Source organism: Eupeodes corollae, chromosome 2 (assembly GCF_945859685.1).
Source record: "Eupeodes corollae chromosome 2, idEupCoro1.1, whole genome shotgun sequence".
In the NCBI taxonomy this organism is placed as follows: domain Eukaryota; kingdom Metazoa; phylum Arthropoda; class Insecta; order Diptera; family Syrphidae; genus Eupeodes; species Eupeodes corollae.
In genome coordinates, this window is record NC_079148.1 from 118,235,367 (window position 1) to 118,249,835 (window position 14,469).

General features: G+C 30.1%; 1 protein-coding gene across 2 annotated transcripts in view; it reads right to left on the reverse strand.

Moving 5' to 3' along the window:
• The window catches only part of LOC129946589 (uncharacterized), a 66,637-nt gene that overhangs the window by 7,228 nt on the left and 44,940 nt on the right, over positions 1-14,469 (reverse strand). The window contains exon 3 of one of the 2 annotated variants that reach the window (XM_056056836.1): positions 6,680-6,733. The exons of the other annotated variant lie outside the window; for it this stretch is intronic. The gene's annotated coding sequence lies outside the window, so the exon portion shown is untranslated. The remainder of the gene's footprint in view (positions 1-6,679; positions 6,734-14,469) is intronic. 2 annotated transcript variants of the gene reach the window in all.

Below are 14,469 nucleotides of genomic sequence, written 5' to 3' on the forward strand. Positions count from 1 at the left end.
AGCTTCTGCTTCATCACCCAGGCACATAAACCCACTTTGTTGGTTTTGTTGTCATTAAAGAAAAAAATCAAAACTAAATGTTGCAAGAGTCCAGAACAAATCCACCATAAGATTTATCAACAGCAAAAACCCAAAACAAGAGTCATTAATTCATACTCAACTGATTTACATCATTTGTGTTGTGTGGATAATTCAATGATGGCGCGGTACCAAAAAAAACGAAAAGAAAAACTTAAATTTTCAACCAGCCCCAGCACTCCACCGCGCGCGCGCCGCTGTGCCGCACCGACCCGCGCCATCATCCATCGCCACCACAAATTTTGAGATTGGAAAAACTGCACGACACGTTTGCTTCCCACGATCATCTGTTTAGTTGGCTTGCGAAACTTGTTTTTGGCTTTACGACTCTGCATGCAACGCAAATAGCACAAGTCGCGCAATTGGAGGAGACTTATATTCAACTGTGCTGCATTTGATTTGGTATTAAGAAATACGAATATGTATAGATAGGTAGATTTATCTATTAATCTTTTAAAGTTGCTATTTGAGAGTAGGCGTTTAGCATGTTTTTTTTTTGTTATAATTTGAAATTTGTATTTTTTTATAAGCCCAATACTCATAGAAGTTGAACCTTTAATTAGATGAATATGTATGATGTCAGATTTGGACAAGCTTGATTGATGTTTCTTGAAAGGTGTTATTTTTGATTTGGTTTATGAAGATAGGGAATTATTATTATTATGGGGCGTTTAATGTACTTTAGTTGATAAATGAAAGAATTAGGTTTTTGCCTTTGAAGGTTCATATTGTATGTAATTAAAATTTTGTTTATACTTTGTTGGGCGCCACTTTGAAAATACATATGACTAAAAAATGGGTGCTAAAGTTTATTTTAAACTACAGATCAGAACTTACAAATAAAATAAGATCAATAGTCCATAAAATTATTACCGAACTTTTGATACTAGAAATTTGAGACAATATCTTCGAACATGGATTGTATCCGTCCTCACTTCTTTAATAAAGCTATGATAGTGCTTTATTGATAGAAAACAAATAAGGAACTTAGAACACCCGATCCATAAACTAAATAAGTCCAGTATAAAATCAGTGATGCGAGAAAAGTTTTTCTAAAACAAAAAATGAAGAAACTGAAGACTAGGCACCATACCTTAAGGAGTATTGTATACGAGTCTCACTGGTGAAAAATAAAGCTGTAGCTTATATCGTAGCTCGTAAAAGTTGTTTTTTAACTTACCATAGGAAGTTATTATAATGTGTCCGATTTGTCAAATTGAAAATTTTGATATTTCTCGACGTTTCAGTATCCCTAGAGTCCAAATAAAAGATTTTAAGAAAGATGTCTGTGCGTGCGTGTGTCCGTACGATCGTACATTCGCAACGTTTTTCGTTGTCCATAGCTTAAGAACCAGAACAGATATCGACTTCAAATAAATTTCGTTATACAGATTATAATGCAGAATAGGCTCTCAAGAAAATTGCGTGGGTGGTTTTTTTTTTACCAAAGCAGTTTTAAAAAAAGGTGACATTTTTGGCTAACCCTAAATATCTCACGAATTAATGATGCTAGAGACTTAAATTAAATTTTGTGTTATATATTGTAACGCGATTCCAAACAAATATATTTTTGGAAAAAATTCCAATTAACGATTTTTTTTTATAAATTAAAAAAACGTTTTTAACGTCTGGTCAGATTTTAAGAAAAATCTAATTGACAGTTTTTGTTTTATAAAAATTAAAACCTAAAAAAACATTACTGAAAATTGATAAAAATTGAATTTCGACTCAAATATCTTTTAAAAAACTTGAGATTATGGCTTCAAAATTATTTTAACATTCGGTAAAATTTTGAGAAAAATGTAATTGGCAGTTTGTTTTTATACGAAATAAAAACTTAAATTGACTTTCGATACAAATATCTTTCCAAAAATTTGAGATAATGGCTTTAAACTAATTTTCACTTATAAGAAATATTTTTTGAAACATTCGGAAAAATTTTAAGACAAATCTAATTAACAGTTTTTTTACAAATAATAAAAACCGAAACAAAAAAATTAATTAAAGTTTGTAAAAATTTAATATCGCCTCAAATATCTTTTCAAAACTTTGAGATATTATCTTTAAACTGCTTTTATTTTTTAAAAAGTATTGTTGTCAACATTCAGTCAAATTTTGAGAAAATTCGTATTTACAGTTTTTTTTACAAAAAAAAACTAAAAACCTAAAAAAAAATTAACAAAAGTTGGTAACAATTGATTTTCGATTCAAATATCTTTACAAAAATTTGAGGTTTTGGCTTCCAACTAATTTTACCTTATAAGAAATATTGTTTTCAACATTAGGAAAAATTTTGAGAAAAATCGAATTGACAGTTTTTTACAATAAATAGAAACTTAAAAAAAAATGTATAGAAGTTCGTAAAAATTGATTTTCGAAACAAATACCTTTTCAAAAATTTGAAATTATGGCTTCGAACTAATTTTTGCTTATGAGAAATATTTTTTTCAACATTCGATTAAATTCTGAGCAAAAAAGAATGAATAAACAAAAAACTTACTTTTCGAATCAAATATTTTTTTTCAAAACTGTGCGATATTACCTTTAAACTACTTTAATCTTTTAAAAATATTGTTGTCAGTAAAATTTAGCGTAATCTAAGCTTATTTATTATAGCTCTATGCAGTGCTGCCTATAAGCAGTTTTAAACTTTACATAGAAAGTTAATGTAAACGGTCGCATTTGTCGAATTGAAAATTTTAACATTTCTCGACGTTTCAAGGTCCCTAAGATCTAAATGAAAGGTATTAAGAGTGATGTCTGTGTGTGTAAAAAATACGTACATTCATACGTCAGGCTGTTAGGTTATCTTGGCAAGAAATTAAATCGTATTGGCTTCAAAATTATTATCGAATATAAAAATCCAATCCGAATTTTTCTTTGTAAGAAATATAAAACCTTTAAAAATGATGCTATAAACATGCAAAAATTGGTTTTTGACTAAAATATCTCCGAAACAAAATCCGATATTTAAATCAAATTTATTTTATTATATGCAAACTACTGTTTTTAAAATTTAATAAATTAATCTTAAAATTAATTTGGTCTTTCAAAAAATGTTGTCATTAATATTTTGTTAAGAGTTTTAAAAATGTTATGTTAGCAGACAGAGCAAATGGGAAGTAATCAGTGTTGGTTGTTCCTAGCCTCCTTTTCAAAATTGAATTTATGATTTATATTTAAAAAGAAAATACTCAAATACGAACTACAATAACTAGAAGTTTCAAAGAATATGTTAGGGGTAATTTTTTAGAAACTATAGGAAAGTTTTTAAAAAAAAAACACATACAATTCAATGAAAGCTTCATTCGAATCGATAGTACGGTCCATATAATTTTGTTTGAAGATTGTTTCATGCAATGTTGACCTTGACTTCGTCTCAAATGGTGAATCCACTTTATCCAATTTTGTCATACTCTTTCCAAAATTTCGCCCGGTATCTCACGAATAAATGCCTTATTGTTGCCTTCCAATGCTTTAATTGAAGCGGGCTTGTCTGTATAGAAATAAGCTTTAACATAGCCCCCCAAAAGCAAGTCTAAAGGAGTTAAATCGAACGATATAGGCGGCCAACTGACCGGTCTCAAACGTGAAATAAAATTTTCACCGAACTAGCTTCTCAATAAGTCCATTGTTGCGCGTGCTGTGAGGCATGTGGTACCGTCTTGTTAAAACCACATGGCAAATCGTACCAAACTGTGACTTTTTCTGGATGCATTGGTATCCCTTGCAATGCTTCTGGCTGATATTCATTCCAAAATCGACAATTTTGCTTATTTACGTACACATTGAGCGAAAAATGAGCTTCATTGCTCGATGGAAGAAGCTCGCAACAAACGCACGCATTTTGATAATAAAATTCAATAATTTGCAAGCGTTGATCGTTTGCCAGACTTTTCATGGTTAAATTATTGACCAAACTGAAGATGTTTGACAGTGAAACAAAGCAGGAAAATTGCGTCAGTTTTTTAAACCAGTGTTACCAAAAAAATAATAGCTAAAAAATCACCCTTTAAAATTGTGTTAATTTAAAATTTTAAGACCATAGCAACAAGCTTATTGAGTTAAAATCAAATTTCAACTATCAAATTCAATTTTGATAACATTTTTTAAAGTATAAAGTGATAAATTGATAACTAGACAATATACCTCACACTGGGCGCCAATCAATTAATATGAATGAAGTACCTTATTCAAGTATTAAAATCATTGTTTAAACCCTCTAATTGTAACCAATGATGATGTAATAAACCAACGCACATAACATCAATATTAACAAATAGATTTTGTAATAATTTATGGTGTCACACCTCCCAAATCACTTGCACACTTCAAATTCAGAACCATAGGGCGTTAAACTGTCACTTCTCTTTATTAAATCAATGCAATTGTCCCACCATATCCAATGGATCCTGTTCCCTTTTACAATATCAAATTCGATAATAAATCTCCACCAAAAATAACAATAATTCTTAGAAACTTCCTCCATATCGCTGTACGATTAGCATCTCTCTGGTTTCTGGATTCTGGATGATAGGTAGCAAGACCTATTGTGTGCCTCAACAGAACCTCGAGTAGAGTAGAGGGGTGTGACTGGTCGATGGTGGGGTTCAAAGTGTGTTCTATCTTGTTGTTGTGTATATATTAATCTTGGAACGTGTTAAGTCAACTAACTAAGAACACATCCGGACAGCGTCATAAGGAGAGGATAAAGTGCATTCAATGGGAACCTGCTTCCCGGCGACTTGAATGGCGGTCCTCACCGACACATCATTGAATTTGTATGCATATATAAATATATATATTTTACTTATACCCTTATAATTCTTTATATGGTGGTTATGTAGCGGATAGACGACTGTATCAGCGCGCGAAGCATAGCAGGGGTCTTTTGACGGACGGAAATGTTAATTGTCATGACTAGCTTACTCTCTGTCTGTAGTGTCTCTAGTAGGTCTGCTAATATGTATCTTTTTGAATGTCAGTTGGGCACAAGCACAATGGAGAGGTAATCTCAGAAGGATAGTAATGCGGTGATGTATAAAGATGAAAGTTGCATCTTTATCTATGCCTACATGCAAATATAACGAAGGTTTGAAGTCTTTATTGGTGTATATGGGAAGAAGGCCGCAATGATATTGAATATATTTTTTAAGTTTGAAATCATTGATGTGAAGAATGAAAATATATGTAAACAGAAAACTGGATGCAGGTGCAAGTGTTAATGATAGTAAAGTAGGCATTAAGCTTCTTTAAGTGGACATCATAGGTAGGTATAGTATTGATTTCTTCTTCGTTAAGTCGTCCTCTATATACATACATCAATTCAATACAATTCTAAAACAACGAAATCAATAGTTGAATGTTTCTTTATGTTTACTCTTTTAATCATAATTCTACAATTTTTGTAACATATACAAATATGTTAGAAAATGTTGGAAAAAGACTAATTTATAAAATTTGACAGCCTGGACAAATTATCGATCCCCAAAAGCTAGCTAATTGCTAATCTAGCTCGTAAAGGTTCAAAATTTTTACAAATTTTCTTACAGTAACAATTATTATCAACATCGTTTCTCCAAAAATCAACTAATAATAATTTGTGGCTATGAAAATGAAATAAAGTACCTAGACATACCTGTGAAGCTCTCAAATAAGCAACAACAATCTTTTTGTATATAGACCGCAAAACTAAAAAAGAAGTTAAAAGTAAATCGGCCAACAACATAAATTACTTACAAAATAAATCAAAAGAAACAACAACTTCTTCTTCGGTTTGTTGATTTTTGATGAATTAGGTACCTAGTTGTAATTTTTTTGCTAATAAATAATTATGAAAAGCTTTATTTTACTTTCAATAAATTAAACCTTTGAAAACTTAAAGGTAAAGTTTAGTTTCCTTAAAAAAAGGTATAATAAAGAATAAGTTCGATCTTACAAAGATCAAGAAACAGGGAAACTTTCCTTTGAAGGTACGGTAATTACGAAGTTAGGTGCTGAGAAATTGCATGGAATTGAGGTCAATGTGAAACCCTTTTTTTCACAAAGAATTACCTGGACTGCTAAAAAGTTAGTAGTACAATACTATCATACAAGTTTTTTCGGCAATATATTTAAATATTCTATAAGGTTTTCTTTACAGCGTGTGTGTTATCGGGTGATCAATCATCAATAGATGAGCACGTCAAAAATTACCAAATGTCGAGTTATTTCCTCCAAGTTATCGTATGCGATAATTTTTGTTGGTACCGCCTGTTGTCATATTGCTGCTAAGCTACTGTTTATAATATCCAATGCTGACCTTAAAAATTACTAGTTTATTGTCTGTCAACTTTGTACCCTTTATTTTGTAGCTTAAAGTATTGTATCAAGTGCAACTACATGCGACCTATTTAAAACACTTTATTTCACAACAATGGGCTTAATTAGTTTTTAATGACCAATGTAGAAATAAGTTACAACGGTAACTACAATAAAAAATCAGGTTACGTACATCCTACCTAACATAAATATGTATGCTTATTAGAAAGCATAAGCATAAGGTTTAATTTAAATACATAGTTTTTAAAAACAAATTCAATTAAGTCCATCAGTACCTTACCTAGATTCAATGATGATGAATTATTGAATTCTTGATCCCATTGAAATCAGACATCTGAAAAAAAATATAATAAATTGTACTGAATTAAAACACGGTCGGATTTTAAAGCGGATATTTAAAAACGAAGTATATGCAAAATTTGAAACCTTTTATAATTCCAGCTGATATTTTCTCAAATGCACTTTTCAACTAAATTTGTTGTATTGTTTGAGACTTAATAATGAATTCAGCTAATCAGCCGAAATCGAAATGATTAGTTCAATTGAACAAGACAAAAATAGTCCCTAGTCCAGTTATTTGTTAACAAAATTAAAAACATGTCTTAGGAAAACCGAAAGTAAAGGTTCATTCGTGATTTGAGGATCATATGCTAAAAGGAAATAATAGTCTTGAATTCCCGTTGAACTGACCTCATCGAAATCGGTATGTTAAAATTACTAAACCACGGGTCAGTTTTTTGGTACAAAATGTTTCCATGTTTCCAGCAATTTAATCTTAAAGAGGAAAAAAACTTTAAAAAAAAGAGGCTAGGATGCGACTCACACGGATAACTTCCAATCCCCTCTGTCGATTTATCTTGCTTAAAAGTTTGTAGGTTTTCGTGATGGGTTAAAAAAATGTCAGTTAAATTATTCTTAAAAATTTTAAAATTATCAACAATATTTTTCATATAAAGAAATAGTTTGGTTTGAAAATCTAGTTTTGTTGAATATATTTTTAGTTTAAAACAAATGTTTTTCAATTTTAGTAGCATTTTCTAAATTTGTATACATTGGATGAATGTGATTAATTTGAGAGATATCGAGAACGGAACATTAATTTTTACCAAATTTGTGCACTATTTTTTATAGATTTTTTATTTTTATCTGAATACTGAATATCAAAAACAATATTTTCAGTGAAATAAAATAAGTTTGAAGACTATATCTCAAAATTTTTAAAATATAATTGAGTCGAAAATCAATTTTTACCAATTTTTATTATTTTTTTTGTTTAGGTTTTTATTTTGTGTAAAAAAAACTGTCAACGCGATTTTTCTCCAAATTTGTCCAAATGTTGAAAACAATATTTCTTAAAAGTTAAAATTAGTTGAAAACTATAATCTCAAATTTTTTTGAGGGGACGTCAATTTTTACCAACTTTTGTTAAATTTTCTTATAAAAATTATTGATCGAATTATTTTTCGCTGCACAAAATTGTTTAAGAGATAAAATCATTTTGTATTAGTAAAATTTTCAAGGTGACACATTTTTTTTCAGTTTTTTTTTCAGGATTTTTTTTCAAAAAAATTTACGTTATATACGTTACAATATATCATATAAAATTTAATTGAAATTTTCTAGCGTTTTTGGTCCTTGAGATTTTAGGGTTAACCAAAAATGTTCACCTTTTTTTAAACTGCTATGGTAAAAAAAACGCCCACGTAATATTCTTGAGAGCCCTTTCTGCATCTTCCTTCCTTATTATATGCATAACAGAAATTATTTGAAGTCGATATCTCTTCTGTTTCCTGAGCTATGGACAACGAAAAAAATGTCGCGAACGTTATAAATCAACTATAAATCAACAAAACTGAAAAAAAAATTTTGTCACCTCCAAAATTTTACGACTGAAACATGATTTCATCTCTAAAACAATTTTGTGCAACGAAGAATAATGTTTTTGACATCTGATAAAATTTTGAGAAAAATCGAATTGACAGTTTTTTTATAAAAAATAAAAACCTAAAAAAACATTACTCAAAGTTCGTAAAAATTGAATATCGATTCAAATATTTTTTTAAAAACTTGAACTTTAGGCTTCAAACTTAATTATCTTATAATAAATATTATTTTCAACATTTTGAAAAATGTTGAGAAAAATCGAATTGACAGTTTTTTTACAAAAATAAAAACCTAAAAAAAAATGTATAAAAGTTGGTAAAAATTGATTTTCGACTCAAATATCTTTTCAAAACTTTGAAATAATCGCTTCAAACTAATTTTATCTTATAAGAACTATTGCTTTCAACATTTGCTAAATTTTTTAAAAAATTCGAATTGAAAGTTTTTTACAAAAAATAAAACTCTAAAAAAAAGCAATACTAAAAGTTGTTAAAAATTGATTTTCGGCTCAAATATCTTTTCAAAAATTTTAAATATTGGCTTCAAAGTAATTTTATCTCATAAGAAATATTGTTTTATACATTTGGTAAAATTTTTAAAAAATCGAATTGACATTTTTTTTACAAAAAATAAAACTTTAAAAAAAACAATACTAAAACTTCGTAAAAATTTGGTAAAAATTGATGCGAGTACATATAGACAAACTTTTAAGCAAGACAAATCGACAGACGGGATGGGAAGTTATAAGTGTGGGTCGCATCCCAGCCTCTTTTTTGGAGAAATGATAATTTTCAAATGTGTGTTGCACCGTTGCATTCATAAAACTGACTGTTTGGTGTACTTAATGGTTTGGTGGAATAATTATTTTGTACTTCTTTAAAAAAAGATGAACACGAATAAACATTACATTTAATGGTGACCACTATTGAGCCATCCATTGAACAACAATGAAGTGGTTTAAAAAAGACACAATAATTGGATCATTTAACGATCCCTTGAGTTGGCCTCCGATACACGGCCATAAATGTATTAAAAAGTCATCGAAAACTATTCCTCTAGATTAGACTATGTCCTTCCAAGCCGTAGCGGTCATAAAACGGACAAAATATTTCAATACTGTGCCTCTAAAAATACCCTGTATAATAGCTTTATTTAATTATATTAATCTTAAATTTTAAAAAATATAGATTCCCAGGCCTATAAATTAGACTAAGTCATAAACTTATGAACAAAAAAATTTACTCGAATATATATGCAATAAATTTGTGCATTCAATTCAATTTTATATTTTCCTCTTTCAAGAAAAACACCCTTTAAATAAAACTACCCAAACTCAACTTCTGTTAATTTGCTATGAACTGTCATCAGTCATAAAAAAGATCCAATCCTATAATTGAGTATTACACAATAAACAATTAACAACAATTTATTAAAATTAATCTTATCCCCTTTTCAACCAGTCAAATATCATTTTGGTAGGTAATGTTTCACCTTTTCTTTTATCACATACAAGACCCAATTCTCCAATTCGTACTACGTTACCTACACACGTTAACTCACCTTCGACATTTTCGAACTACCTACTTGAGCTTTGGTCACGACACGACCACGATTTCTGTGTTTCTGTCGAAAGTAGCTCTGCTCTTGGAACCTGGTTTTGGTTTATTTCGTCGTCGTTGTCTTTGTCGTTGCCGTTGGTTGTCAGCGAACACTATAACCACAAACGGCCTCATATAATAATAATGTTTATCTACATTAAAGTCAGCGAGTGTTCCTTCCAGATTTTATACCGCGTCTAATAAATAATTCTGTTTGTTCACACGCTGGAGCCATAGTCAAAACATGTGAAGACATTAAATGATATTATTTCGGGAATCATTGCGCAAGGCCCACTTAGGTTGTTGTTTTTTTTTATGATCTTCACTGATGAATTGTCGACATATGGATGGGTACCTTTCCGAAAGAAGTTCTAAAAGAATCCAGAAGTGTATCCAAGTCTATTATTGGTTTCGTAAGTGTGAATATTCAAAAAGATACGACACATTAAAAAACATGAAATGGAAAGATTTATTAATTGTTGGTGGATAAATTCAATCTGAAGAAATAAGACAACCTATTGAAGCCAACTGCGGGTTTGGATCTCGGTTGGAACGAGTGCAAATAAACTTAAATTTAACTTCATCATCGGTCTTTCGTTGCCTTCGTTGTCGCTCCGCTAGTCGTCGTAGTTGCACATATGAAGTGCACTATCCATATCCAGGGAACAAATTATAGCATCGTGGTTCGTGGACGTTATGTAAGCAAAGTACCAGACCAGTGCCATGTGAATTTGCAGCTCGTAAAATGTCAAACGTTTTTATTTTTTGTTTTAAAATTTGCTGGTCGAAAAAAAGTAGAAGGGACAACTTGTAGGCAAAGAGCCTTAATGTTTTAACGTTAAACACATGTTTGCTCCTTCTCGGGTTTAATGGCTTTTTATAAAAAAAGAATATGTAAGCGAGTATGGTTTTTTTTTTATCATCAGCGATGTCTACACTTTATAAAAACAGATGTGGCAGATGCGGTTGTATCTTACATATTATATTGTTTTAGTTTGATGTGTGCCTTGCATCATCTTACTCGGATAAATGATAGAACGAACGGACGTGGCATTCGACTGGAAAATTGGCATGAGATTAAAAATTCAATTGATATGTCTGGCATCAATTTGACGAGTATAAGGATGTAACAATGTTGGAATTGCATGTTGTATGGTTATTTATAGAGAATTTCTAAATTAGATGAATTTAGATAAACTACAAAAATCAACAACTGTAGATAAGTGGTTGTTTTTTATTTTAAAGGGGAAGAGGGAGTACTTGATTCTCCTGGATCACTTGATTCCTCTTTCAATTTATTTATAATGGTGTACATTTCGTTATATTCATGTTTTGGAAGAATGAAGGCTTTTTAAACTACAGCCCAATTAGAAGAGGTGACAAATTTCTTGTACCTTCGGAGAAATCCTGAGCACGTATTAGCTTTTTGGCAATGTTGAATATGTGATCATTACATAAGAGAGTTTTTGAAGCATTAAATTCCACACGGTTAATAATTTCCCATTTGAAATTGCTGTCGATAAAGGAATTCAATGAGGTTATTATACGCTGACCTTGAAGTTCTTCACACGACGTAAGGATATCATATCCTAGAAACGAATATGAAAAGTTAAGGAATATGTCGTTCGTTCGATCGTTTATTGAACGGAAGGAAAAGAGTTGGAGACAAAACAGAGTCCTGAGGGACACCAGCATTTATTTTTTGTATTCAGACTTGAAACCATCCAATACAATTAGTATTGAACGCTTTAAAAGATAATTTTTAATCCAGCAACATCAATACTAAAAGGATGCATTTGCGATAAGAGAACATGGTGACAAACTCCTTGAATTGATTTTGAAATATCATGTGCAAAAATCTTACTGTTTCCAAAACTATATGTAAAGATTTATTTCACTGTTTAGTTAAAAAACCATCAACTGTGGACCTGTTAAAAGCCATGCATTAAGTAGCTTTATTTCTTCGAGATATTTTCTAAACCGATGATTATTCAGCGTTTTCATTAACTTTATAGAAGATAGAAGAGTCCGAAGAGCTGAAAATCTATGAAAAAATGTCTGTTCACAAGGTTGGCAGAATTCATCCTAGGGTTGTATCGTCAGATGTCGAGCTAGTTTGACGTTGCGTCTGGACAGACGATTTATGATTTATGTATTAGATAATCTGGCAGCCATTGTTAGATGTTTTGAAAAACAACATTTGACAGTTTTAAACGTGTTCTAACAATTACTGGCAATGTTTATTACAATATTGTCACACAAAATAATACGTTAACACGATTGGAAATCATTTAGGACATTTGTGTACAAGATCTGGCTATCATCAGGGATAGAGGGGACCTACTGTTTCAGGCCGAATCCTACCGTCCAATTTGATATAGTGCCACCGGTACTGGAGTTAATATAATCTATGTGTCAATTGTTTTTATAAAATGCATGCAAGTTTATTTTTATGAAATCAATTTGAAGGGTAAAACAAAATTTACACAAGATGGCGTTACAGAAAAACAACAATTTATTTAATTTGCGATCAAAAATTGAGATATTCCTTGACTTTCATGAACACTCTTGACACAATGCTTTAATTTTGACAATTGATAAAGTTTCCTGAAACTGAAAACTTTAATAATTTTTTAAGTATTCTTCTTAATAAGCTTTAAATCCATTGGTTTTTTGGACACTCTCACTCTCACACTCTCTATCAATATAATATTGAAAACAACTAAACTGATTTTTCTTTATTAACTTCCCATAGGAAGTTATTGTAGTGGGTACGATTTGTCAAATTGAAAATTTTGACATTTCTCGACGTTTCAAGGTCCCTAGAGTCGAAATCAAAGATTTTTAGAAACATGTCTGTGTGTGAGTGTGTACGTACGTTCGGGTCGTTTTTTTCGTCGTCCATAGGTCAAGAACCAGCAGAGATATCGACTTTAAATAAATTTTCTTATACAGATAATAAGGCAGAAAGATGCAGAAAGGCTCTCAAGAAAATTGAGTGGGTGTTTTTTTTTACCATAGCAGTTTAAAAAAAGGTTAAAATTTTGGTTAACTATAAATATCTCATTTTACGAATACAAAACGATTTTATCTCCAAAACAATTTTGTGCAACGAAAAATAACGTTTTCAACATCTGGTAAGATTTTGAGAAAAATCGAATTGACAGTTTTTTTATAAAAAATAAAAACCTAAAAAAACATTACTCAAAGTTGCTAAAAATTAAACTTCGACTCAAATATCTTTTCATAAATTAGAGATAATGGCTTTCAACTTATTTTTACTAATAAGAAATATTGTTCTCAACGTTTGGTAAAATGTTGAGAAAAATCGAATGCACAGTTTTTTTTACAATAAATGAAAACTTAAGAGAAAATTTAACAAGAGTTGGTAAAAAGTGATTTTCGACTCAAATACCTTTTCAAAAATTTGAGATTATGGCTTTCAACTAATTTATCTTATAAGAAATATTGTTAAAACATTCAGAAAAATTTTAGGAAAAATCGAATTGACAGTTTTTTTTACAAAAAAAATAAAAACCAAAAATTAATAAAAGTCAGTAACAATTGAATTTCGTCTCAAATATCTTTTAAAAACTTTGAGAAGCTAGCTTTGAACTACGTTTATCTTTTAAAAAATATTGTTGTCAACATTCAGTCAAATTTTGAAAAAAACCGAATTGACAGTCTTTATACAAAAAATAAAAGCCTTATACTAAAACTTGGTAAAAATTTACTTTCGACTCAAATAGCTTTTCAAAAATTAAAAATACTGTCTTCAAACTTTTTTTATTGCATAAGAAAATATTGTTTTCGATGTTCAGTAGTTTTTTTTTATAAAAAACCAACAGTCCGTTTTTTCATAAAAAATAAAATCTACAAGAAATAGTACGCAAATTTGGTAAAAATTGATGTTCGGCTCTTGATATCTCTCAAATTAATTTCATTCATCCAATTTGTCAAAATTTCAGAAATGGTACTAAAATTGGTAAAAATGTGTTTTCGACTGAAAATCTATTCAACAAAACTAAATTTTCAAACAAAACTATTTCTTGATATGAATAATATTCTTGGTAATTTAAAATTTTTTAAGAATAATTCAAATGACAACTTTTTTAACCCAACACGAAAACCTACAAACTTTTAAGCAAGACAAATCGTTGGACGGGATTGGAAGTTATCAGTGCGGGTCGCATCCCAGCCTCTTTTCTCATTTGCGTTTAGAGACATTTTAATCGGTGCTATTACATATTAAATTGAAAATATTTAAGAAATATCCTCCTCGTTTCAAGTACTGGATACTTTTTTTCAATATCTATCAGAAAACTAAAGAAGTGCCTGAGTTTTTTTGCTAAAGCAAAAACATTTCTCGGCTCCAAAATCTCATCTTAGCTAGAAGCTTGAAATACATTTTACTCTACTTTGATATATCAAGTAGTGGCATAGTGGAAAATCAAAAAATTAAAACAAACATTTCTAAGTGTTATCGCAGGCCGATTCATAGAATTCGATTAAAATAATTTTGGCTCCAATATTTCAGCGTTTATGTTGACTTCAAACTTTCTTTTACCGCCTATGCTTTTCATTATTA